Source organism: Protopterus annectens, chromosome 2.part0 (genome assembly GCF_019279795.1).
Source record: "Protopterus annectens isolate FY-2018-M chromosome 2.part0, PAN1.0, whole genome shotgun sequence".
In the NCBI taxonomy this organism is placed as follows: Eukaryota; Metazoa; Chordata; order Ceratodontiformes; family Protopteridae; genus Protopterus; species Protopterus annectens.
Window position 1 is genome coordinate 834758213 of NC_056728.1, and position 27369 is coordinate 834785581.

Sequence of the window (27369 nt, forward strand, 5' to 3'; positions counted from 1 at the left end):
AGTTAGGACAAATTTAAACCCTTTCCTAAATAAATAAAAGTAGTTTATATCTAAAGCCAAGTCAGTATAATTATAGATCTTTTTTTTCAATATTTTTATTTATTCTTTTCATCAATACAGAATAGCAAACAAAATACGAGAAGAGGTATCACATATTCACAATAAGACAGTTGATATACATTGAGGTTAATACAAAAAGAGATTAACAATATTTACACTATATACATTGATGCTTTCAATATTCAGAAAAAAGGATGTTACAATTCAGTAAGAGTTGTGGATAGAAGTCTAAATTAGAGAAGGGAAAGAAGAGAAATGAAAACTTACATGGATCATGGGTATTAATTAATTTACCTTATAATCCTAAGAAAAAAGAGAAAAGTAATCTAGTATATTCACGACTACAAAGTTGTGTTGCAAGTGACGTCAATCCATTGCTCCATTTGGAACTTGCAGCTGCTAGTAGCAATGAGACGCTAAGCAGCAGTGATTTTGAAAATCTTAATGCAGCTTTCTCATCCTTGGAGTCAGATTTACTGAAATTAAAACGTCTGCAAATGCAGTGCTTTCATTTTGAAGCCTGCATTAAAAAGAAGATTATACCTCGAGGACTGAGGATCCTAAAGATGCCAACAACGGGGAATACGTATCCAGATCTATTGTACCGATGGCAACAACTTAACATCGAGGTGAGCATTAAATATATGACTTTGCTTAATGACTTTTTTCTACCTGAAGAGCTTGCCCTACAGAACTTGATTAAAGGAAAACAGAATGATTTATATGCTCAATTTAAAAACTGTGTGATAGAGCCGATGTTTGATCGATTGGTGGACAGTGTTTGTCTATTTGAGAAAAGACTATTGGAGCAAAAGAAGCATAAACTGTCTAGGGACACCTATGATTTTTCACACGGCCAAGTCTTTACTTGGCCCAGGAACAGCAATGGTAGTTCCAATAGACAGAATGTTACACAAGTTAATCAGAACATTTTTACTAATAACAAAGTTTCTGAGAAAGCCAGCAGTGATGTGTTAACTGCTTCTTTTAATGCCACCATTCCTGAAGTTAGTGTCCCCAGTGATGGCATTTTTACTGAGGGGACTAACAGTTCAGAACATGATCATACTGTGGGTGATGTGCAACTGATACATAATAATGATGTTTCTTCTGGAATTAACGTTAGTAATAGCAATAATGATATACAACCTGTTATACATCATAGCAATGTTGTTACTAGACAAGAACAGCAGTCAACTGATTCTGCTACTATTAGTAACAACAGTCCAAATAATGTTAATACTGGCATTTTGACAACAAATGATTTAGTGGTTCGCAGAAAAACACATTTAATGACCAATGGGTTTAATTCAAACGAGACATGCAGCCCTTTCCCCATTTCAGGCACTTACAACAGGGGCAGAAGTCGTTCCATGAGCAGGGGGAGGCAGAAAAGGAAGGCTGCAGGGGGGAAATGAGGGAACCCACACTGAAGAAGATGTGGGAAAGAATGACTTAGTTTGGAATCTCTCACATAGACCTTTAGATAGGTATGAAACTGAAGTCTTAAATAAGGGTTTGTCTTTCATACCTTCTAAGAAAAGTGACATAGTAGACACTGTTTTAGATATTAAATTATGTGTGAGGAATATACAATTAAAATTGCTTTTCAATGATGCCTCTACTGAGACTCAGAAGCCAGTATATCGAAAACCTAGTACCTATGTACCTATGTTGCATCCATTGTTGGATGCTTACAGCAAAATTGTGGAAAAAGATTTATACACAATGGCTGATGGAGCCACTGAGAAAAGGAATAGGGATAACTTGACGTTTAGACAAAGAAAGGCATTGAACAATTTGAAAAATTATAGAAATATTTCAATTAGACTAGCCGACAAGGGAGGCCCAATTGTAGTCCTAGATAAGACCAGTTACAATATTAATATGGAAGAAATGTTAGGTGATAATAACTTTTATGTCTCTATTACTCTTCCAGACTTTGGAATACATATAGCACAAGCATATAATAGTCTAGAAGACTTACTTAAAATAGGTCTAGTAACAGATGAACTCTATAATTTTTTATTTGTGGAGAACCCAACCATTCCTGTTATACAGGGTTTACCAAAAGTACATAAGGATCCATTAAACCCACCAATGAGACCAATAGTTTCAGGACGAGGGTGGGTCACAGAACCCTTATCTATTTTAATAGAAAAAACGTTACGACCAGTTATAGATATAAATCCATTTATTCTGAGAGATTCCAAGCAATTTTTCTTGGACCTCTATGAGGGAATAAGGATACTATAGCGAGGACCAAAAAAAGCCAACCGGGTTGGTGGGGCCAATCAGCGTGCACGTTTTAGGGGAGGAATTGTATAATACCAGATAATTACCCTTTATTAATGGTGACCATGGATGTCAAGTCCCTCTTTACTAACATTCCCAACTTAGTAGGTATTGAGAGCATACAACATTATCTGATGGAGCACACAGATATGCTACCAAGCAGGATAGACTTTATTTATCTTCTACTAGAGGTAGTATTGGAAAACAATTTGTTTGTGTTCAACCAGAGCCTATTTTTACAAAGGGATGGCGTGGCTATGGGCACACCATGTGCCAATAGCTATGCCAACCTAGTGATGGCTCATTGGGAAGAACATAAACTATTCCAAATGGATCTGTATAAAAAACATGTCTTCTTTTACAGATATTTTGTTGATGACTTGTTTTTTCTCTGGCTGGTAATGCAGTAGAATTAGATATATTGTTTCAGCAAGTTAATTTACTATCATCTTTTTTAAAATTTACTATGACAGTCTCTCCTGAAAGTATAACATTCTTGGATGTTTCTATCCAACGTTTAAGAAATGGCAAACTCAATACAGGAGTGCATAGGAAAGCATGCTTTAAAAGTACCCTTTTGCACAGGGATAGTATGCACCCTAGTCATATTTTTACCAATATAGTAAAAGGGCAAGCTATACGTGCTTCGAGGTTGAATCCCATACAGATCAATTATATGACCGAATTAGGTGAATTGCGTAATAGACCAATAAATAGGAGATATAGAATGAAAGAAATGCATGAAGCCTTTCAACATACTGAAAGGCATAGAACAGGTAGGGCCTGTCCCATTTTCTCCGAAGAAGGCAGTGCATTTTATAATGAAGATGGATTGGGAGCATCTGTAAGTCATAATAAAAAGCAGAAAGTATCATTGTACTTTACGCAAAATGTCCACCAAACTAAGCAGATTCTTCACAAACACTGGGATATTTTAACTGTGGACCCAGCTATTAAGGAAATTGTTGGGGATCACCCACAATTCCTTTTCAGAAATAAAAAGAATCTGCACAGACTTTTGTGCTTTCCAAGCCATGAATGTCATTCCACTTCTATGAACTACACAGGTACACAACCGTGCAATAGATGTAATTTTTGTTCTAGTATTAGCACTACCAGCATGTTTATACATCCAATTACCACAAGAGTTTTTAATTTTAAAGTTAATGCGAATTGTGAGGCTGAACATGTGGTCTATATTGCGAAGTGCACTTCCTGCACTGCCTTCTATGTCGGCAAGACCGACAGAAAATTGAAGAATAGAATAAGGGAACATATTTATCAGATACGCATTAGATCCACAATTAATGCTCTATCGAAACATGTTTTAGAGAATGATATTACACATGCATTTAAGTTTTTTGTCATACATACTAATGTACCCAGTATTAGAAGTGGGGACATCAAATATTACACTGAACAAATGGAAACTGGGTGGATTATTAGATTACAAGCGCATGTCTATCCTGGACTTAATGACAGGATCCCCCTCAAACCAGCACTTAAAAGTAGAAGGTTTAATGTTTAATGAATTCATGCATTTTTATTTTAGCTTTTTATTTTATATTTATTTTATCTTATTTAACTATTGCACAGTTGTATGCTGCTATGCTATGTAAGTTGTTATATATATATATAAATAGTTTTTTATTATATATAAGTTTTTTTATATATTTATGTGTAAATATTCATTTGTATTCTTACTTGATGTTGTTTTGATTTTATATGGCATACACCTTTAAATGTTTGACTCTGTAAGGAACACCCATTAATTAAGAGCTCTATATATAAGGTGTGTCAGTTCAATGCAATGGTTTTGATGGTTTGAAAAAGCCGCTTGGCGAAAGCGCTTACCCCTTTTATACTTGAATAAAGGTTTTGGAATTATTGAAAGCTTCTAACTTCCAAGTCTGTTTCCAGTTTGCTTGAAGAGACTGTCAGCATTTTACATTTATAAACTGTTCTTTGGTCTGCAAAGACTTTAAACATCTTACTCAATGTGGAACTTCGCTTTGGATTTATAGCTTTGGCTGCTTCTTTTACACACTAGCATTGCCTACCAGCGATCCAGCGAGTGAACTTGTAAGTCAGTATTGTGCCTGGTTTGAACTTGAGCTGATGTTTTATTGATTTTATGCTGACTTTATTCATTCTTTTGCTCAAGTTCATTTGTGTGCTAGTGGCATTGCTGTTTACTTTTTACATTAATTAATTTAGGACCTCTTAATTGTAGTTAAGTCTGGTTATTTGTGGTAAGTTAAGCAAGAATAATATTAAAGACTTGTTCCCATAATTTCCTAATCTTATTGTTTTTATTCTCCTTGCTGATTAAAAATTTTTGGGCTAATAGGTGTTTAGTCGCCATTATTCTAAAACTCTCCCAAGAGATGTTAATTGTGTTAAGCCAATTGGTTGCTATATAAAGTTTCATTAAAAGAGAAATGTTGATAAGTGTAACTGCTTGTGCTTTAGGAATATTGTTTGGTAAGATATGTAAGAGAGTAAATTCCCAGGTGAGAGTAGATGTCTGATAGCCCATTTTTTGTAGTTGGAAGTTTAAGGGTGTTCCAGAGTTTAAATACACACTTACAGCTCCAGAATAGATGTAATATATCAGCTGTTTGGTCTTTACAGTGAGAACAGAATGGGGATTTCTCAGGGTCGAATTTATGTAGAATGGCAGGAGTGAAATATGCGTTATTATAAATCATAAGTTGTGTGAATGCTAGGTTTTTAAGAGGTATAGATTTAATTGTTAGGTTAATTGCTTGGTTCAGTTGTTGGTTATCAATGGAAACATTAATCTTTCTCCAGTAGTCTGAAACAAGTATATCTTTGTGGAATTTGATGTCTTTTATTAATTTATATGTATTAGTGATGTATTTCTTAGATGAGAGGATGGTTTTCCTGAGTAAATTACAGGTTATTATATCATTGTTGGTTATATTGTAGTTTTGGAGATAACTAGTACATAGTTCTTTAATTTGCCTTAAAATTACTATATCAGATTTGGGGAGATTTAATTGGTTCCTCATTTCTTCTAATGGACAGTTTAAATATGGGTATATGTCCTGGATGGTTGTATTAATTAATTGAGGAAAGGAGTTCAGGTTTAGGGTTTGGTTGTTTATTTTAAGGTTGGGATTTTTGTGCAACGGTTGTAATATCATCATAGTTTGTGCAAGATTTAAATATTTGTGTTATTGATATAGAGTGTTTCAGGGGTTCTATTATATTGTATGATTTTAATACATTTGTATTTATGAATGGTAGGGCTTTGGGGTTGATATCCAAGCTTTTGGTGTGTCTTTGGTATATTGCAAGCCACAGTGGGGACCAATCATTATTCTTTGGGTTGTATTCAGGTATTCGCAATACTCTGTTAGAATTTATAATTAGATAATATATCTCGAAATTGGGAAGGTCTAAGCCACCTTTATATTTTGGGGTCGTGAGTTTTTCATATGAAATTAGTTTTTTTTTTTTGGTTCCCATATGAGATTGGTGTGGTACAGTAAATATTCAAATCATCAGCAAAGGCTGATAGGAAAATTTTGTTGTTATATATTGTTGGGGGGGTTAAAGTAAAGATTTTGATTAATACTTAGGAAGAGTGGTTCTAGGTATAAATTAAAAAGTATAGGAGATAGAGGGCATCCTTGACGGGTTCCATTTTTAATTGAAATTCTTTTTGACCAGGTTTTGTTAATGTATGGAGATGTATAGGGGTTATTATATAGTATTTGTAGAATTTGGATAAACTTTTGGGGTATATTAAAATAACGTAACGTTTGGAGTAGAAATTCTATATTTACTCTATCAAAGGCTTTATGAGAATCGATAACGAATGCATATATGTTTGATTTAATATGATTAGTATAAGAGATTAGTGTATTAAGAGTTAGTGTATTATCACTCATTTGTCTAGATGTTGTAAAACCAGATTGTTCAGGAGAAATCATTTTGGAACAGTAACATAATAACATTGGCCCAAGATCTGCCCCTTCAAATTAGACAAGCAAGAAAGCTTCTTTCCCCTTACTGCAAGTTCCTGATAGAAAGAAAAACTAAATTTCAAATGAAATACCCTACCACACTAACTTTCCATCTAGAAGGGAATAAACACACAATTTCCAGCCAAAAAGATGCCAGACAAACCTTTCTTGCTGTCTTCAAAATATTCCCATCAATGGAATATTAAATATACTCACCAGAGCGATCGCTGATGATAGGACGGATGTTTGTTCGCATTTTGGCACTTCAAGATGGATTTTTAGCCTCCGGACTCGTCCTGGGCCTTTGTAGGTCTCTACCAACGATATTATATTCCTTTACCATCTTTTCACAAGCCACAAGGTTTTACCAAAGGAATTCACCTCTGCTTCCGCCTCTGGACTTTTCCACGCCAGGAACCAAAAGTGCTCTAGCATGCTCTGTACCTTATGCCACTAAAGCATGACACTTCCGGGACATGTAACATGCCTAAATGGTCCCCCTACGTTTGATCAACCACTTAGAACCCTCTTATTCTCGCAAAGCGAGCACCGAGAAATCCCCTAGTTTTAGACAGCAGCGGTTAGATTTATAACCACAACACTTTTTTTTTTTTGGCCTCCATTCTCTTTTATCTCATAAAATAGCTTCTTGTTTCAGTGTTCCTCTGTAAGTAAGATTATCTCCTAGTGGAGCTGCTTTGCATACTAAATTTCATGGTAGGATAGTTATTTATCAGTGGCTAGAAAATGCAACTTGCTAACACTGCCATATTTAACAGGGTTTAGACCCTGACCCATACTGTTAGCACATGAATATCAGAATCAGTGAATATACAAAAATAAGTGGCATGATTTCATTTGTAAGACTTCAAGTTTGTGGGTGGCAGCGTGCTTGTGTGTGTGTTTACATGGGAACTTAAATCTGATTTCTTTTATACAACAAACTTCTCACTGAATATACAGGTTCACATGTAGCCACTAGTACAAATCTGACATGAATTCAATGCTAAGGGTTCATTCTAGGTCACCCATGAAGAGCTAGCATTAATGTTTTTTATACTGTTTTATAATTTTTCATGATGAGCTGTACCCATATAGAACAGTTGTGGTCTTTTAAGTAAACCTCCGCCATCTGTGATCAGGAAGAATAATTTCACTGACAAGGCACGTCAGGATGCAGTTTGTAAGAGAATACTGTTTTCACTTTTCTCGATTATGTTAGTGCACTTAAATGGGTTTAGGTTATAAGTCTATGCAGGAAATATATGACTTAAATCCTAAAACAAAGTAAAACAAAAGTGTTTTCAGTTTTAATTACAATATACTGTATACTGACACTCAGCTCTTTATTGTCATGTCGTCAACTGACTGCCCTTTCATAAAAAGACAATGCCACCAGAGCTTACAGCAGAATTTTTGTGTATTTAGTTCAGTTATGGGAAACTTTGTAAGGTCCTCTCCAAAAGTCTCAAGCCCCAAACATCTTATGATGTGTAGCAATTTGCTAAAGTTCAACCATGTGAAGCCCCTTGATCTTGGTAACATGATTTGGAGGAAACTGGACATAGAATTCAAGCAACATTTAGAATGATACAAAGTCATTTTTATGCTAGAGCTGGGGATTTTTAAGAGATGCTGCTCTGTAGTTTCCTATTAAAGTAGAAAATCACAGGTGACCGTCATATACTCCATGTACTCATCTTCACCACAAACAAGGCAGTACTGATGGGCAGCACAAACAAAAAATAGATCAATGTAAGAGTGCAGCCCTACACATTGTATATAAGGGGAAGAAAAGGTGTGGACGATAGGGGGAAGAAACAGGAAGCAGAGATGAATACATACAATAATATTGGAACTTATTATTGGCTCAACGATAGTGATGAATATTAAAGGAGAAGATTAACAGCGCTACCAATAGCTTCTAATATAACACTGTTATTTTAACATTCATATATACAGCCCTATAAAAATATTTGAAATCTACTACAATTTTAAAGTCCCTTTTTAAAAGACCTGAACTCGTTTAAGGAATGAAGACTGGATAATATATAGGGAGCAATGAGGATAATACAACAATCTGAATAACTTAGTTTGACCCCTACCCAATATAATGGTTCTACTAACAACTTTCAAATTCATATCTCTTAATGGTTACTAATCTTATAGATTATACAATGTAGCTGTTCTACTAGGTTTAAACAAAATATATTGAGGAGGTTAGGGATAGATTAGTGGTGCTATTTTAGGGAATTAGCTTGTTAAGCTTTGTCAATGTAGAGAAAATATTTGCAGGGACACTAGTTACCATTTATCACTTAAATATTAAAACTCATTATGTAAATACGTTATTGAATTTAAGATCTCTAACGTTAATAACTACTTATTCCCTGCTTTATTCCTGGTTCATGGGAGTAGTGGTTAGGCACGGGGTTGGGACGGGAATAATAGGATGCTTTTGTAATTTTATTTTATTAATACATAATCAAAATTATCATCACAAACAATCACACAAGACTTACTTCACCAACATCTCAGACACACAAATGTGGGAATTTGACTCATGGAATATCAAAGGGCTCCAGAATAAGAAAAAAAGAAAACTTTTCTTACACCTCATCCTAAAAGCAAAAACAAACTTCATATTAGTTCAGGAAACACATCTGACTCTTGAACAATGGTCAGACATTAGATGGAAAAATGGATAAGAGATATTATAGCCTCCGAAGGCAAAACTAACAGTGCAGGGGTAGCTATAATAATCAAGAAACAGTTCCAAGATAAAATTTTAGAAACTAAAGTAGACAAGTAGGGAAGGTGGTGTTATGTAACTGTTCTAACCCCAAATCTTTCTAAACCTCTTCTTATCCTTAATGTCTACGCCCTTTGTAAAAATCAACACATCTTTTTTGCCTCGTTATACCCTGTCTTAAATAAATTCCAAAATCATTATATGGTCCTGGGTGGAGACTGGAACTCGTATCCAAATCCCGACCAAGATAAATCAAGTACAACTATAATACCTAACAAACAAGCTCATTTAGCCCTAAGAGAACTTATCCAGGATTATAAATTATATGACCCTTTTAATTATGGAGATGGTATTAATAAATCTAACAGATTCAGATTTTACTCGCAGTGCCACAAAATGTGGTCGAGAATAGATTTTTTTCTAATCTCAGTCTCATTCATTAAAGTAGACCCGAAAATGACCATCCACACTAGATAGCTCTCAGATCACTCCAAAATTACATTAAACCTTGATGGAATTACAAAGAATAGTACAATGAGAAAAGGCTACAATTGGTCTCTGAACCCCAACCTTCTAACCAAAAAGGAGATAATAAATGATATCCAATCCCTACTCAAACTAACCACGTCTAACATTCTTAAATCTCAATTACCTCCGGATATTGAATGGGCAGCAACCAAAGCTCAAATTAGAAGAATTTTTATTAAAAAAGCAGCCTACTATAAAAAAATTCAACTTAAAGAAGAGCAGGATGTAGAAACCAAGATACAAAAGCTCGAGAATGATCTATTAGCTAACTATAAAACTCAAACAGAAACAGAAATAATGAAACTTCAAAAAGAATTATACCTCTTACAAAACAATAAACTGTTCTTCTATGAAATCAGAATGTTAGCCAACTGCGCTAATGAAGTACAAATGCCATCTCAAGCACTGTCCAGAATTATAACCCAAACTAAACCTCACTCCCAAATATCTGAAATACTCTATGAAAATAATCATTACACCAAAATGGAAGATATTATTAAAACCTTTGAACTAATATATTCTCAGACCTATGGAGAACAGTTATCAATATCCTCAAAAGAAGATAGAGCATGTTTTCTCCAAAAACACAATTTCCAGAAATTAAACCTAAAACAACAGGAAAAATTAACTGAACATATCTCTATTAGTGAAATAACTACAGCAAGTCAACAAATGAAATTGTATAAAGCTCCAGGCCCAGGCGGCCTTACGGTTGAATTTTACAAAACTTTCTCCCCCATATTAACTCAACTACTGTTCCATATACTGAATTATATAATAAACAAAAAAATTAATGATTTGCACTTTAATGCATCTAAAACTATTTTCATACTCAAAGAACAAGCTGACCCAAAAACCCCAGATAGTTATAGACCTATCTCACTGTTAAACATTGACACCAAAGTATTAACATCCATACTTGCAAACAGACTGAAAAACCTACTAGACAAAAGTATAATTATAGATGTTATGTGGTCCTATCTCGCCTACATTCTTTCCCGTGGGTTGCTCTGACTCGGCCAATTTTACTAGCTCAAAGTCTCTCATTGGCTGGGCTAAGAGGGTATCCCATGGTGCACTGCTCCATATCCCCAGATCTCGTTTGCCGCTTCTAAAGCTCAGACGTGGTCTCGCTTGGCTGTGGCTAAGTACCTTCTTTTTTGGTAATTTTTCTTGAGAAAATTGTTATTATCCAAAAGCTATTTTCATAGCTAATTCTTGTTACTGAACGTTTATTGTGTGTTTCTGTGTTTTGAGAGTGGAAAATTTTCGTTGGTATCCCTTCGGTTCCAGCGGGCTAGGTCCGTTTTAGTTAGAGGACCTAGTCCTCTTATTTGTTGTGTAAGTTTTTACCCAATAGCTATTTCTTGTTGCCCTTCGCTGATTGTGTGTTCTTCTGTTTTGCGTGTGGTAACTTTGTTGGTTCCCTACTTCCCAGCGGGCTAGGCCCGTTTGAGTTAGAGGACCTAGTCCTCCCCTTGGTGTCTTTAGCTGTTGGTGTTAGTTTTGCTTGTGAGTAGTATTTTCCTGGTGTTCTAATCATGTGTGAACCATTTAAGTTAGAGGTTCTCAGTGTGTGCATTGTACTGTCTTCCCGCCTTTTTTCTACCTGGCGTCTAGGTGTTGTGTTATTGTGATTGTAGTATGTCTAAAGATCAAAAGGAGCATAAGCCTTCTGGCTTTAAAAAATGCTCAAAATGTGGATATAAAATGTCCATCGCGGATGGACACTCGGTGTGTGTCTACTGCCTCGGAGCCATCCATTTACATGAGTCGTGCAGCTTTTGCCATGCATTCTCTCCTAGGGTGCTCCAGGAAAGGAAAAATAAATTGATACTTAAGGGACTTTTCAAACCGTCCTTTGAGGAAGCTATGGATTTGGCTTCTAGTACTCAATCGAAATCTAAAGCTTCCAAGTCTGAGAAAAGGTCTCTGGCTCCATCTGCCATCTCGGAGCCTCCGGAGAAGATTACTATTTTGGAATCGACTTCCTCAGCTCCACTGCTCCCTGGGCCGCAGGAAGTATCAGTGTTGACTGAATCGGTGTCGACTCCTATCATTCTCGAACCTATTCGGAGCCGGTCACCCAGCGTGACGCATGGTTCATCAGACAGGAGATCCCAATCTCCATCACTCTCCTCTAAATCCTCCAGGCTTTCTGATTTGGATGTCGATAGGGTAGTGCAGAGGCTCCTGCAGTTGCCGGTGCTGGCAAAACTGTTCTCGGCTCCGACCCACTTCAGCTCCTGAGCCAGTTCCTGTGACCATTTCGATGATTCCTCCTCCGAGCACATCCTTGTCGTCAGAGCCTGTATGCTCCACTCTGAGTGATGTTCCTGCGCCAGCTCCGATACTCACTCTGGGTCTATCGGTGCCGACATCGGCTCTGACCATGTCGGTTCCATCCACAGGGTTTGAGACTCGGGTCTCTTCAGTCGGGCCCGAGGGGAATACTTCGGTACATCTGTCGGTTCTGAGTCTCCCACTTGGTGCTTCGGCTCTGGGGACCTCGGCCCCGGTCATGGCCTCAGAGGCCGGTCAGTCCTCGGATTTGGGGGACCTGCCTTCGAGGCCATATGGAGTGCGCTGGCAAGATCATCAGCTACATCACAAGGATTGGTCATGCTGTCCCCTACCTCCCCGGTGAGAGTTTCTGACACTCACCTATCCATGGACAGTAGAGCGCCAGGCCCTAAGGATACCCCCACGAGTGGTCCCCAACTTTCTGAGGGTCCCCTGAGGGTCCCACAGAGTCTGTGCCTGAGGTGCCTCCCAGAAAGAAGTTGCGCAAGAGGAAGCATATAGACTCCCAAGATGAGTCTCTTACCTCCGATACTGACCTCGAGGAATCGGAAGGGTCCCCTAAGTCTTCCTCTGATGACGTTTCCTTCTCCGATATCCTGAAGATACTGAAACAAAGAGGAAACTGGCCTTCCAAAACTCCTTCCGAGGAGGAGTCATTATTCCTTAAGGCTTTTGGTGCTCAACCCTCTGCCTCCTGGGTGTCTCCACCCTTTGACAAACTTCTTGACCTCATTTGTCAAAGAGTGTGGGAAACCCCTGACTCTGTGGAGCCTGTCCCCAGGCACCTTAACGAATTCCTGTCCGCACCCCAGGGGAAAGAGTTTCTGTCGAAAGGAGTCCCTGTAGATGCCATGGTGGTGGCAGCAGCCACCCAGAAGGAAGTTGCAGAGTCTTCCTCATCGGTCCATCCTCCTAACAAGGAGTCTAGGACCATGGACCGGTACGGGAAGCGTACCCTTTCTTCAGCAACCTTCACTTTATGGTTGCTGAATTACTTGTCTCACTTCACTCGGCTCCAGAGAGATCTCCTCAAAGAGATGGGAGATACTGTTGCGGGTAACATACCTAAGGCGGTGGCTCAGACTGTCAACGCATGGGTTTCTACCCTCAACTCCATAGCTAACTCATCCATGCGGCTCATTTCGTATGCAGCCGAAGGAGCGAGTAGGGCAGCGAGCTCAGGGGTCGCCCTTAGAAGGCAAGCCTGGCTGCGCCTATGTCACTTCGCGGAGGCCTTCAAGTCTTCCTTCACTGATGCCCCTTTTGACGGTTCCTCCTTGTTTGGGACCAAAGTGAAAGACACCCTCACCAGGTGTGAGCAAGAGGGAAAGACCCTGTCTGCTGTAGGGGTCCGTTTTTCCCTTCCATCTAGGCCTTATCCCAAGGCTCAGCGCGGAGGGAAGATGTGGTTCAAGAAATCACAGAGGTTTTTCCCGGCCGCACAAGGTGAACCCCCCACCAGAGGCAGGGGAGGGGGGGTTATTCAGGGAGACGTCACCCCAGAGGTAGACGGGGCCCCCGCAATTCCGGAGACTGAGACTCCTTCCATGGCTCCCCATACTCTCAATCCTGAGGGTGTGCCCGACTGTGCTTATCCGGAGCCAGTTGGGGGTCAAATTTCCTTATATCCGGAAACCTGGGAGAGCATCACTCAGGATCAATGAGTATTAAGGATAATTTCTAGAGGTTACCTCATTCCATTCTCTTCAATACCTCCAGCAATAAGAAAAATCCCAGACGTTCCACCCAGTCAAAGGGATCAAGCAGCCTCAGAGGTCTCTCAGCTGCTAGAAAAAGGAGCCATCCAACGAGTCCCCTTAGACCAAATCGGATTAGGGACTTACTCGAGATTCTTTTTGGTGCCGAAAAGAACAGGGGACCTGAGACCCATTCTAGATCTCAGTCAACTCAATTACATACACAAGTCCAAGTTCCGTATGGTCACACTTCAGTCGATTCTTTCATTGTTGGGAGAGGAAGTATGGATGTGCTCCATCGATCTCAAGGATGCTTACTACCATATCAAAATGGACGAAGCATCCGGGAGTCACCTACGCTTCCGGCTGGGAACCAGTCATTTCCAGTTTCGAGCTCTGCCCTTTGGTCTCACCACAGCCCCCAGGGTGTTCACCAAATGTATGGCAGTGGTGACTGCTCACTTGAGACATCAGGGATTCTAGGTGTTTCCGTACCTCGATGACTGGCTCCTTACCACTCCCACCAGGCATCTACTAGTTCAGACCAGGGACGCTACCATCAGCCTATGTCAACAGTTGGGCATAACTATAAATTGGGAAAAATCTGCCTTATTGCCCTCACAGCGTGTCACCTTTATAGGAGCAGAGTTGGACACCATTCGAATGCAAGCATTCTTACCACAGGAAAGGATCACAGGATTGCAGCAACAGATACACATGCTGATGCCCCTGAGACAAGTGAAAGCAAGACTGGTTCTACAAATCCTAGGGACCATGGCGGCAATGATCATGCTGGTTCACCTAGTGAGATTACACATGAGACTACTTCAATGGCTCCTCTTTGTCCAATGGTCTCTCCAAAGACTCCCTCTATCTCATCCCATCCAACTCATAGACAGATGCAAGCAGGACCTCCGTTGGTGGCTATGCACAGACAATTTGAACGGGGGAAACCCCTTTGTTCCTCCCATCCCGGTTGCCACAGTGACCACGGACGCCTCCCAGATGGGGTGGGGGAGGACATTATCTCGGCAGGACAGTCCAAGGCACGTGGCAGGAATACGAGATACATTTGCATATAAATGTCCTGGAGATGAGAGCAGTGCTTCTTGCATTGCAGGCACTTCAGGAAGTTCTCCCTCTAGGGACTATTGTGATACACTCAGACAACATGTCCGTAGAGTGGTATCTCAACAAGCAAGGGGGAACCCGGTCTTACGCCCTATGCAGAGAGGCTATGCGAGTGTGGCAGTGGGCAATAACTTCCCAACGGTTTCTGGTGGCAACGCACATTCCGAGGAAGTCCAATGTGATAGCAGACAGGCTAAGCAGAGCGATTCTTATACCTCACGAGTGGTCCCTGAATCGCTGAGTGGCAGAGCGAATCTTCAGCAAATGGGGTCAGCCTTGCTGCAACCTTTTTGCCAGCCCCCTCAATGCGAAATGCAGCGACTACTTCATGCTGATCCCCCCACAGGGAGAATCACCCAGGGACGCTCTAGTCCACGATTGGCCCTCTGGTCTGCTGTATGCTTTCCCTCCTTTTCCCCTTCTCTCAAGGGTGATTCAGAGAGCGCAATCCTTGGGAAGCAGAATGATTCTGATTGCCCCATACTGGCCTCGTCAAGTATGGTTCCCCTTTCTTCAACCATACATTGTGGACTCTCCTTGGATTCTGGATCCCCTACCAGACTTACTGACACACATGTCAGGACAGTTCCACCCCTCTCTGAGGACACTCCGGTTGACAGCCTGGCTGCTCCACTTCCATCGTTAGTCAGACGTCATAATTTTTCACCAGAAGTGGTCCATATATTGTCGTCCTGTCATAAACCATCCACTAGAAAGATTTACTCTAGCAAATGGAAAAGGTTTTCCATGTGGGCTCATACGAAAGGCATTGATCCTTATACAGCTCCAATAGATTCAGTTCTGGAGTTTTTGTCTATGTTGTTCTATCAGGGGTCTGCATCAGCCACTATCAAAGTTCAGCTGGTGGCCATATCTAATTTTCACGTAGCAAATGAACCCAGTCTCATGGCACACAGACTATGCAAAGCATTCCTAAAAGGTACCCTGTTTCTTCGTCCCCCAGTGTCTGAACCTGTCATGCCCTGGGATCTCAGTTTTGTGCTTCAAGCTCTTACTTTACCACCCTTTGAGCCTGCAGCTACCTGTGAATTAAAATTCTTAACATGGAAAATGGCATTCCTAATAGCAGTCACTTAAGTAAGATGGGTATCAGAAATTCAAGCTCTCTCAACCAAACCCCCATATCTGATCTTCCATAAAGATAGGGTCTCTCTCAGACCAAATCCCTCTTTCCTTCCAAAAGTAGCTTCCGTGTCTAACATAAATCAGTCTATCGAACTTTCGGTGTTCTTCCCCCACTTTTATAACAAGGCAGAATTTAGATTTCACCAACTGGATGTACATAGACAGCTGCGCTTCTATCTACACCGGACAAAAGATTTCAGGAAATCTGACCAACTCTTTGTCTCCTTTTCGGAAAACCGTTTAGGTTCTCCAGTGTCCAAGGTCACGCTATCTAGATGGATCACCAGTCGTATCTCTTTCATCTATCAGGGGGGAGGTAAAAGCTTGCCATTTCCAGTCAAGGCACATTCAACAAGGGCTGTTTCTACATCCACAGCCTATCAAGCTAGATTGTCAATGGATGATATATGTGCTGCAGCTACTTGGGCTTCTCCTCACACCTTTGTTTCTCATTACAAATTGGACGTGGCCTCCAGGGGCAGATCTTCCTTTGGCTGCACAGTTCTCAGGAGTATTTTCCTATGAGCCACCCAGGATACAGGTGCTAGGGATGCTTTCTCACGGGTAAGAATGTAGGCGAGATAGGACTACATAACATCAAGAAGTTATGTACTCACCATAACGTTCGATGTATGTGGTCCATCTCTCCTCACATTCTTACTTACCCTCCCACCTTCCCCTTGCCTGGAGGATTTTGAGATTAGAGTGTCTCTTGAAGAGTCCCTTTAAGTAATTGTTGTTGATATGGATGTGAGGTGTGCATGATGTACATATGTTTCTTTTGCAGCACACTAGATCTGGGGATATGGAGCAGTGCACCATGGGATACCCTCTTAGCCCAGCCAATGAGAGACTTTGAGGTAGTAAAATCGGCCGAGTCGGACGGGTAAGAATGTGAGGCGAGATGGACCACATACATTGAACGTTATGGTGAGTACATAACTTCTTGATCTTAAGCCCTTTGTAAGAAGCATATTTGCCATTGTTAGTCAGCACAATATTTGACTGTGTGTCAACACCTATTACCTGTATTTGTTTCTGTATCCCCCCGTTGTTGCCCCTGTTGCTGTTTCTTTGTACGAGTCTCTCCTAAGAAAGCCCTCTGCCTTTTTATTTTCCAAACGTTCTGATCTCCTCAGTGTAGAAAAGTTGGCTTCATATTGGTCTATACCGTGGTCATAATCATTCATATTTTCATCAGTATGTATGTCTTCACCCAATGATGGTAAATGCTGGTCGTAACCTCGTTATAACCAGCCTGTTCAAAACCGTTTTGTGAACCAATAAACCATTTTGGTAGAAAATACACTTGTTTTTTTCAAATAGTCGTTTTCATTCCTTTAAAGTTTCTTTTACACGCTTAAGTTCAACTTAACATTGTGGTCAACTTTTTCAAAAATTCTCTCATATTGCACCTTATTTACATCAAACAATAAATCATTTGTAAGCACATTAATTTTATCTAAATCATCAAGCATTATTTTAATACGCTTATTGTTTGTTTTTATAATAAATTCCATCAATTCAAGCCCAAAGCGGTCAAATAGAGCAAAAAGTTCATCTGTATCACAGATGTTTACATCCATGCATTAGGAAATTTGTATAGTCCAAGCCCTTTAGGGACATGCCTTTTCTTAAGGCTTTCTTGTAAATAGAAATTGTCACATTGTACCTTCAACATAGTGTTCTCAAAGTTCCTCATGGTGGAATTAAAGGATTTATGTTCTAGTCCACCAACTTGCTGTGTGTCTTGCAGGAAAAGAAATGTCCCTCATAATCCGTTCTTTAAAGAAAACGGATGCCGAATGGCTGTCTGCCAAGTTGGAACTGTTTCCTTCACTGTTGTGCGGTCGTATACTGCCCTCTTGTGGATTTTCAGATGTAACAGCTTGATTTCAGTGCCTAGCAGGCTGCCTGTTGAGTTAGGCTTGTTTGAAATATTTATTTACGATCTTATGCTGCCCTCTTGTGGATTTTCAGAAAAGTCGCCTTGAATTACAAGCCTAGGGTGAATAAGTGAAAAGTCCTTTCTCCAAACTTTGTTTTGGCTGGATGTAATCAAAGTATTGTTGCACATAACATCCTCCCTCTTGGTCAAATCGGCAACCGGCTGGAACAAAGCAGCAATCAGGGAAGCTAGATCGCTGTTAGAAGCTGAAGTGTTGACTGGAGAACAAGATAAAACGTCCATTAACACGGACACAGATCCCCTTCCTCCATTAACATCATTGATTTCATCCATTGTTCCATTCTACCACAGTTATGAAGCAAAATGAAGTAAAACAAAAAGTGGCTGTCCCAAAAGTATAAAAATACAGTGCAAAGTCAATTTTAGCCACAATATGCCTGTTGTTACAAGCCTCAAATACTGTGCCAGCCGTGAAGCGCTGCTCAAAGCCGAACAGATATCAAACACCAGTAAAACAACAACTCCGCTTGATAAGGCACCAAAAAACTAATAAACTTCAAAGGTGCCAGTATGAGCAAGTAGCTACACCATAAGCCCAACACATAAAACAAAATGATCCAGAGAGTATTACTCCAGTCTCTTTATTTTTAAGCGCTTTCTTCACCAGTATAAACCTTGGGGACTTCCTCAGAACAAGAAACAGAAGAAATTACATTGCTGCAAGTTAGCACCCTTTTGTTATGCAATGAAACAATCAATTACTTATTCTTAAACAATTTTAAAGACATAACAATAAACCCTAAAAAACTTTTATACTTTAAATATAATCACACAAAAAAAAGAACATTCCCTTCCATGATAAAAGGCAGGCACCTTTTAATCCAGAGGACATGGAACTGTGATGTAAAAGAGAGGAAACTGTTGGTTCTGAGGGAAGCAAAAATATCTACTTGAGGACTACCCTACTGGTGGACATTGTCAAGCATCCACTTCTAAGTTTGTGTATGGACCTGCTCAGAGAATCTGCCACAGTGTTCTGTTCTGAAGGAATATAAACAGCCTGAAGAATCACCTGATAGTGGATAGCTAGCTCCCAAACCTCAAGAGCTAGTGTGCACAGGAGGTACGACCTTGTCGTCCCTTTTTTTGTTGGTGTACCACATCATTGTGGTATTGTCTTTGGACAATTTTGAGGGGCTCTGGTATGAAAAAAGAATGAAAGGCCTGAAGGGCCAGGAGAAGAGCTCTCATCTCTTAGTTGAAGTGGACCTTCTGACGAAGAGAACAAAGACCCTGCATTTTCTGAAGACCAAAGGAGCCCCCCACCCCACCCTGCGTTTGGACCATCTGAAAAAGAGTTCCTTAGTGGGGGCTGGGTTGAAAAGGCAGCCCTGGGTTGCGGGACAACTGAATCCCCCATTGACGTCCCAGTTTGAGGCATGGGAGAAGGGAAATCACAATCCAAAGGATGAAAATGCTGAAGCCAGATTGAGTTTAAGAACTATTGGAATTTTCTCATAAGAAGCTTGGCCAGAGGAACTATAAGAATGGTGGAAGCCATGTATCCCAGAGCCCTTAGAAACTCTCTGGCTGTAATGGAGGCCAGAGGAAGATGGGATTGAAAGAAAGCAATCCGAGTTAAGGCCTTGGGAGGAGGCAGAGATGCCAGTATTGGAAAAGTTTGGAGCCTGCACCCAAGAAACACGATTCTGAGAAGGAGTTAGGAATGATTTTTGGAAATTCACTGTAAACCCTAAGCTTTGCCAGAAACAAATAAATTGAAAATGCTGAAATAAAGTCTCTGGAGAGGACGACTGAATGAGCAGGTCATCCAGATAAGGGAAAAATCTTAATTCCCCTCAGCTTGTAAAAAGCAATCACAGGAGCGAGGCATTTGGTGAAGACCCTTTGGGCAGTTGAGAGGCGAAAGGGCAAAGCAGAGAACTGAAAATGCAAGGAAGCAATAGAGAAGTTTAGAAAGTTCCTGAAATTGGGATGAATTGGGATATGGAGATAGGTATTCTTGAGATCCAGGGAGATGAGAAAAGCTTGAGGAAGGAGAAGAGCAATCAAGGTTTGAAAGGATAACATCCGACAGGAAGGAACCTTCCAAATGATGTTAAGCTGAGAGAGAGAGATCTTAAATGGGTTCCAGTTGCCTTCTTTCCTAATAACCAGAAACATTCTGGAGTAAAATCTATTCCCCATTTGAGGAGCTGGAACTTCTTGAATTGTTCCTTGAGACAAATGGCACCAACGATCTCTGAAAAAAGGGAAGCTGTTTCTGAGGAGGTTGAGGAATGCCCAAAAATAGGGGAAGAAATTTCCAAACCATGTAGTGCCCCTGGAGACTGATGGATAGAACCCAAGTATCCTGAGTGATCTTTAGCCCAATTGGAAGGGACTGGGAAAGAGAAAGATTAACATGACTGAGGAATGAGGGACAAGGACAGTTGGACAGAACCTGGCTTGTCTGGAAAAGGAGGCTTCTGATCTGCAGAGGTTTGAGCAGACATAGCAGGAGGAGGAGGGCGAGTCTGTCTGCAGACAAAGGCAGGTTTAGTAGGGCAGCTCCTCTGAAACTTGGGAACATGCAAAACAAAAATTGTTTCAAATCCTGCAAAACCTTACTCTTTTCCTGAAGTGACTTAAAAGGCTTAGCAGCAACAGCACCAAAGAGATAATCTAGTGAAGTCCATAGCTTAGCCTTAATAATATCAGGCAACGACTGAAGGCAAAGTAAAGAATACCTCAACACAGAACCAAATGCAGTAGCTCTTGACGAGGCAACAGCTGCTGCATCATAGCTACATTTAATAGAATGGTGAGCTACTTGAGAAGATGACCCTAGTAAAGAGGTGAAGTCTTCCCTTCAGAGTCAGGAAGATCTTAAATAACCTGACAAGCCTGAGAGAATAGCTATCGTACACCTGGTCATGTGGGTCTGGTAATTCACAGCCCTAGAGGACAAGGTAGCAGCAGTATATACCCAGCCTCTTCATAGTTCTGCTGTTTTTGTCAGAGGTGAGCAGTTTGTGGAAGGTAAAAGCTTTGGCTTATCAGAAGCAATGGAAATAACAGAAGGGTCAGGAGACGTGCACTTGTAAAGGAATTTGCAATCCTTAAGCACCTTAAAACCTATTGGGTTTCTTAGGAGTAGGGGTTGGAAGTCAGGAGCCTGAGAAGCTGCAGAAAAGGCATCTAACAATGCAGTAAGAGTAGGAGGGACAGCAGAGGGTTTGTGAGACTCCATTTGAAGGAGTTCATAACAGTCTTTGCTGGACATCTGAGACCTAGGTACAGTTCCTCTTAAAAAAAATCTCCATAGTGTATTACCAAAAGAAATCTTCTGAAAAGGAGAATCAGGACTAATAGATTCATCCTGCTTAGAACCATAGTCAAAGGGAGAGGGAATCTGGGAAGAATAGGCCAAGGATTCATCAGAATTCACATCCTCATGAGTCAAAACCTGCTCCCTAAGTCTTTTAAGAGAAGTAGAAGACCAAGGGAGAGCAGGAACAGAGACCCCCTGAGGGGCTTCAAAGCCATAAATGCATTAAACAGACTCTGTGTGAAATCTTGACGTTCACATTGAGGATCTTCGAAACAGGAAAAAGATGCTTAGTTTTTTGTTTCTTTTTCAAGGGAACATCAGCCCTAAAGATCTAGGATGGCTCAGACCCCTGATTACACTTTAGAAGCGTAGTGGGAATCTCCTCATTGACAAAAACATTTGCAGAACACCCCTAGGCAGTTAGGGGGAACCTAAACATCCAAAACAGATGTCTGCAGAGCCTTTGGGGAAGTGCAAGTAGCTGGATCTAAGCCAGAGTCCGAAATGGTCACAGCAGTGGAATCAACTGAAAAAATCGGGTGGTCCTCCAGGCTTTCACTAGCCTCGAGAGAGAGAGGCATCCAGTAGACCACCAAGCTTTCTTGGAATTTTTTGTGGATAGCTGACCCTCAAGCCGGGATGATTCCTCCATAGTACCTTTAACCAACAATTTAAGATACTTGTTCTCTAAATGGCTTAAGAGGAGAGGGGACTATGCAGGGTATTTGAAACAAATGTCTGACAAATGGACCAAGGTGTATGGTCATGAGAAGCACCTAGGTAAAACAAAACACTGCTCGCGAAGGTCCTGATGGAGAATTTGTCTCCCACACTGGCATTTCCCCTTTCTGGGTGATGTGAAACCAACATTCATAAAATAAAAAGATAAGAAAAAATCCCAATGGGCACTTATCTGAAAAACAGCTTGATAATCAGCAGACGAACAAGCGTTCGGACTAACAATTGAAGATGGCATTCACACTGGGCACAGGGAGCATACATCTGACTGCAACATTCCTTTTACAACCTGAAGATTTGATATACTGGCTGGATGTCAGGCTGCCGGGGCTTCCTGGACACTTCTACCTCCCAGATGCAGTTAGATTGGGTAATCTACCAATATAACTAAAACTACAGCAGTGATCAATACGATGAGCTTAGTACAGTTGTGTAAGTAAACTTACTATGATAGTAGATGTTCAAATGATCATTGCCATAGTAGCTGCTCCCTACCTATGTCTCCCTTGATATTTTTTTGTATGCATTTGTGCCAGGATGAGAATATTTCACTTTTTGCTCCCTGCTGTGTCCTTAAAAGGCTCGGCTGCCCACACTGTGTTGACAGGAAAGCTGTTTAGGACTTCACTCCCAGATTTGTTTTAGTCAGCTCAGCTAGAGCTGCCTAACTGTACGGGGTGCATGTAAGCTGCCCTAATGCTTTGGAAGCTGGCCAGCGGTTAATATCTATGGCAAAATATTACCCATATAGCTGAAGCTACTGCAGCAGTGATCTTTTGATCATCTGCTCTTAAAATAAATTTACTTACACAATTGTACTTTTTTGGTCTTGGGGTGGGTTGAGGGTGAGGGACTGAGTGTTGTAGACCTCCATGATGCTTATGTATACATTAAAAAGGCCAAGGAGCTGAGGTTCCTACACTCTTGTAGGAACTTGTCATTAATAATTTCAGGCCGGTCCTTTGTGTCTTACTTCAGTATCTATGCTGTTTTTGTCAGTGTTGTGGCAGTTTACTATAGGCTGCAGGGAACAAATGTTTGCTGTGTATGTTGACTAACTTCTGTCCACTACAGCAGTGGAGAATTTTCAGAAAGCATGGGGAATTTTACTGATCATTTCCTCTTTCCTTGGCGTTTCAGTGAATACTGAAGCTGAAGACTTTACAAAATTGAATTTTCATAGAGTGCAATAGAGACACATTTAGCTGCAAATTCAGTTTACCTCAAGATAGAATTTGGCTTTTCCAGAGAACAGTAAATGCTGTTCATCAAAAACTGTTTTGTACTGGCCATTTATGATCAATATATGACTGATGATGGCCACCATTATTTAGTATCTTATACCCTGTTTTGCATAATAATTTTTCAGTTACCTCTTAAGCACAGAAGTATCAGATCTTGCAGTGTGTTATTTATCAGATCAGGCTCTTGAATTGTTGCAAAACTCTTCTGCTTGTTTATGCACAGTCCATTTCTGTCTCTGAGCAGTCCCTTTAACCTCTCCATCCACACAGTATGTGTCACCACATACACCCATTCCTTGGGACAGTTCTAGGGATGTGGTCAGTGAGGCACCTTTGCAGCTCCTGCAGCCCACAGATTTTCAACTGCAGGCCTCGGTTGAGACCATTTCAGAGGCCCCCAGGCCTCCAGCTTCCATTTTGCCTTCTGACCTTCTGTCTGTTGCCTGTTCAGCTGGATCCAGAGCTGCTAAGCTGACTCCGGTATCCGAGGCCTCCGTTCTTCGTTCAGACAGCAAGCTTTGGCTGCTACTTCGGCAGTTGCCAGGCCTCCCGAGTCCTTCAGACTTGCAGATAAATCTTCCAGTCATAAGCCTGTGAAGAAACAGGCTCCATTTTCTTCTCGTTCCCCTCATTCTCAGACTTTCTGTCCTTTTGAGGATTCAGACGCAGAGGAGTCCATCCCTTCTGCTTCTCCTCCAGAAGATTTCCCTTTTGGTGATACTTTAAATACTCTCAGGGAGCATTTTAAATGGGAAAGTCAGGATTATCCCCTTTCTAAGAAAAGGATTAGGGAGTTTTTGGATTTGCCTCAGCATAAGCCTTTGGCTATTCCACCTGTGTTGGAGAAGTTGATGTTTTTCTGGAAAATTCCTTGACTGCAAGTTCGGTTCCTCCTTCTCCCAGGAAACCTGACAGGTACTACGGAGTCCCTGATTCTCATTTGTTTCTTTTCAGTAATCTGATGGCTGATCCAGAGGTTATTTCTCAAGGCCCTAAAGGAGTTAAGGCCACTGTTACTAAAAATCCTGTTCCTTCTGACAGGGAATCTAGGAACCTAGATAGGTGGAGTAAAATGGTTTATACATCTGCCACTCTTGCTATTAGGTCTACTAATTGCCTTTTTCATATGCTGAAGTACCAGCAGCACACCTTGGAAGCTATTAAGTCTAGGATAACAAGTGTGCCTCTGTTGGCGGAGAGTAAGGATATGCAGGATTTGCTGAAGTCTGCCAGTCTTGTCAGTAAGTATTCATTACATTGTGGTTTTGACATTCTAGAAGCCTCCTGTAGGGCTACAGCTACTGGTTCTGTTATTAGAAGGCATGCTTGGCTCAGGGAGCAACCCCTACCAGAGCCTGTCAAGGCTAAGCTTTTAGATGTACCTTTGCATAAGGACAGTCTTTTTGGCAGCAAAGCAGAGGAAGTGCTCAAGAAGATTGAAGATAAGGCCAAGTCTATGCAGACAGTTAAAGACTTTCTGCAAGTTCAGCCATCTCGCTTTAACAGGAATTACCTTTCTAAGAGTTGGACGTTCCCTGATACCAGCAGACAGAACTGTTCTAGGACTAGAGGTTACAAATCTTCTATGGGACAGGTGGATACCCCTCAAAGGTCTAAGCGTTGGCAGGCTTCCTCTTCCAAGGCGGGAAGTTGTAAGCCTGCATCTCTATGTAAACATTCTCAATGAGACTGTCCAACTTCTGCCTGCCTGAAGAGTCCTTTAGGGGGAAGGTTGTCCCTTTTTGCAAATGTCTGGGCCACCATCATGGACGACAAATGGGTACTCAGAACTGTATCCGTAGAACACAAGATTTCTTTCCACACCTTTCCAGTACCCAAAGGATTCCCGGACACTCCTCCAAACCAAAGGGCAGAAGTAAAAAAGCAAACTTGGTCTCTGTTACATCTGGGAGCAATAAAATCAGTTCCTGCTCAGCAGGTAGGCCAGCATTTATATTCCAGACATTTCTTAGTTCCAAAAAAAGAAGGCACCTGGCGTCCTGTCCTAGATCTAGCCATCCTGAACTCCTTCATGATAATTCCAAAGTTCATAATGCTCACTCTGCATCAGTTGCTGCCAATGTTAGAAGAGGATTCTTGGCTGGTAAAGTTGGATCTCAAAGAAGCTTATCTGTGCATCCCTATCAGGGAAAGTTGCAGGTAATACCTGCGTTTCAGGGTGGGCAAGCAACATTATCAATTCTCTGCGCTGCCCTTTGGCTTATCTACTGCTCTCAGAGTTTTCACAAAGTGCCTGGCTCCAGTCATTGCTTTTTGCAGGCAGAATGAAATTCATATTTACCCATACTTGGACAACTGTCTAATTTAAGCAAATTCTCAGGAACAGCTGTTAAAGGATCTAGAATTTGTAAAGACTCTTCTCTCTTCCATGGGTTACACTCTCAACGAGGAAAAATCAAAAATGTTGCCATCCAAAGAGATAACATTCCTGGGAGCGAGTCTGAACACAGCCACCCAGATGATATATTTCACCCAGGAGAAACAGACAACTCTTTCAGTTTATTTCAAGGACTTGGCAAGCCTGTCCCAGCTCCCTGCAAGGAAATACCTGCAAGCTCTGGGATTCATGGCCTCTTGCATTCTCATTATTCCATATGCGACTGCATATGAGGAAATTGCAATGGTACCTCAAGAACATTTGATGTCAACACACAGGACCTGGATGTGATAATTCCTCTGCTTCCATGTCTGCAGACAGAGTTTCTATGGTGGGCAACAGCCTGTCTACATAACAAAGGCATGCCTTTTTGCCCACCCCTTACCACTGAAGTTCTTACCACAGACGCATCAGACTACGCCTGGAGAGCTCACCTGGATGGCAGATGCATACAGGGAAGTTGGAATGCCCACCAGATGCACCTGCACATAAATTTAAAGGAGTTGATGGCAGTCCAGCAGCCCTTACTAGCTTTCAATCATCTTCTTTCTCCAGGGGCCCTGCTTGTCAGGACAGACAACACCACAGTCATGTGGTACATCAACAAGCAGGGAGGGACTCATTCTTACCTCATGTGCAGACAGAGCATGAGTCTTTGGTTCATAGCAGTATCCCTGGGCCTGCATCTCCTAGCTCAGTTTCTTCCAAGAAAACTCAGTTTTGGCAGACCAGTTGAGCAGACAGACCCTGGATCCTCACGAGTGGCAGCTGAACAGAGCAGTTTTTTGCAGCATCATTCAACGTTGGGGCACTTCTCAAGTGGATCATTTCTCCTCTCTAGACAACGATCTTGTACCTCTTTTTTGCACCAGACAGCATCACAGCAGAGCCTGGTAAGTGGATGCTCTGTCCTTTCCTTGGACGCTGCTGTCAGTTTATGCCTTCCCTCCTCTTCCTCTTCTTCCCAGAGTATTATTGAAGATCAGGGACGAACGACCAAGGACTGTTCTCATAGCTCCGGACTGGCCCAGACAACATTGGTATCCACTGCTTCGCATTCTCTCCCAATTTCCTCCTTGGTATCTTCCTCTGAAGCCAGATCTTTTGGTTCAGGAAGGGGGAAACATTCTACATCCTCATCTTCAGTCTCTCCATTTGGCAGCATGGCTCATTGTATGACTCAATCCTTTTCTTCTTCCCTTTTTCAGCAGGTGGTTGACGTGCTGAGGGAGGCCAGGAGGCCTAGCACTAGGAAGTCTTATGCTGGCAAATGGAAAAGATTCTCTGATTGGATGCAGGATAGAGGAGAATCTTCTTCTCAGCCTACCCTTCCTCTGATCCTGGAATACCTGGCTGATTTGCTTCAGAGTGGTCTTTCTTTTTCCTCTATCAAGATCCATGCTTCAGCCATTTCTGCTCATTGTTCTTTTGAACAACCGATTTTCTCTCATCCCCTGATGAAAATGTTTCTCAGAGGTGCTTGCAACTTAAGACCTCTCAGAAGGGTGCCTACTCCAGCCTGGAATCTTAATTTTGTTCTAGAGAAACTCACTCTTCCTCCTTTTGAGCCAGCTGCCACTGCAGATTTAAAGTTTCTCTCATGGAAGACTGCCTTCCTCTTGGCTATAACTTCAGCAAGGAGGGTTTTGGAGCTGCATGCTTTGATGGCTTTGGAGCCTTTTCTTATTTTCCATGCACATAGGGTCTCCCTGAGAACCAACCCCTCCTGTATGCTTAAGGTGATTTCTAGCCTGACACTTAATCAGTCCATACACCTTCCTACCTTCTTTCCTAATCCTCGAAATAGAGGTGAAAGAATCCTACATTCTCTTAATATG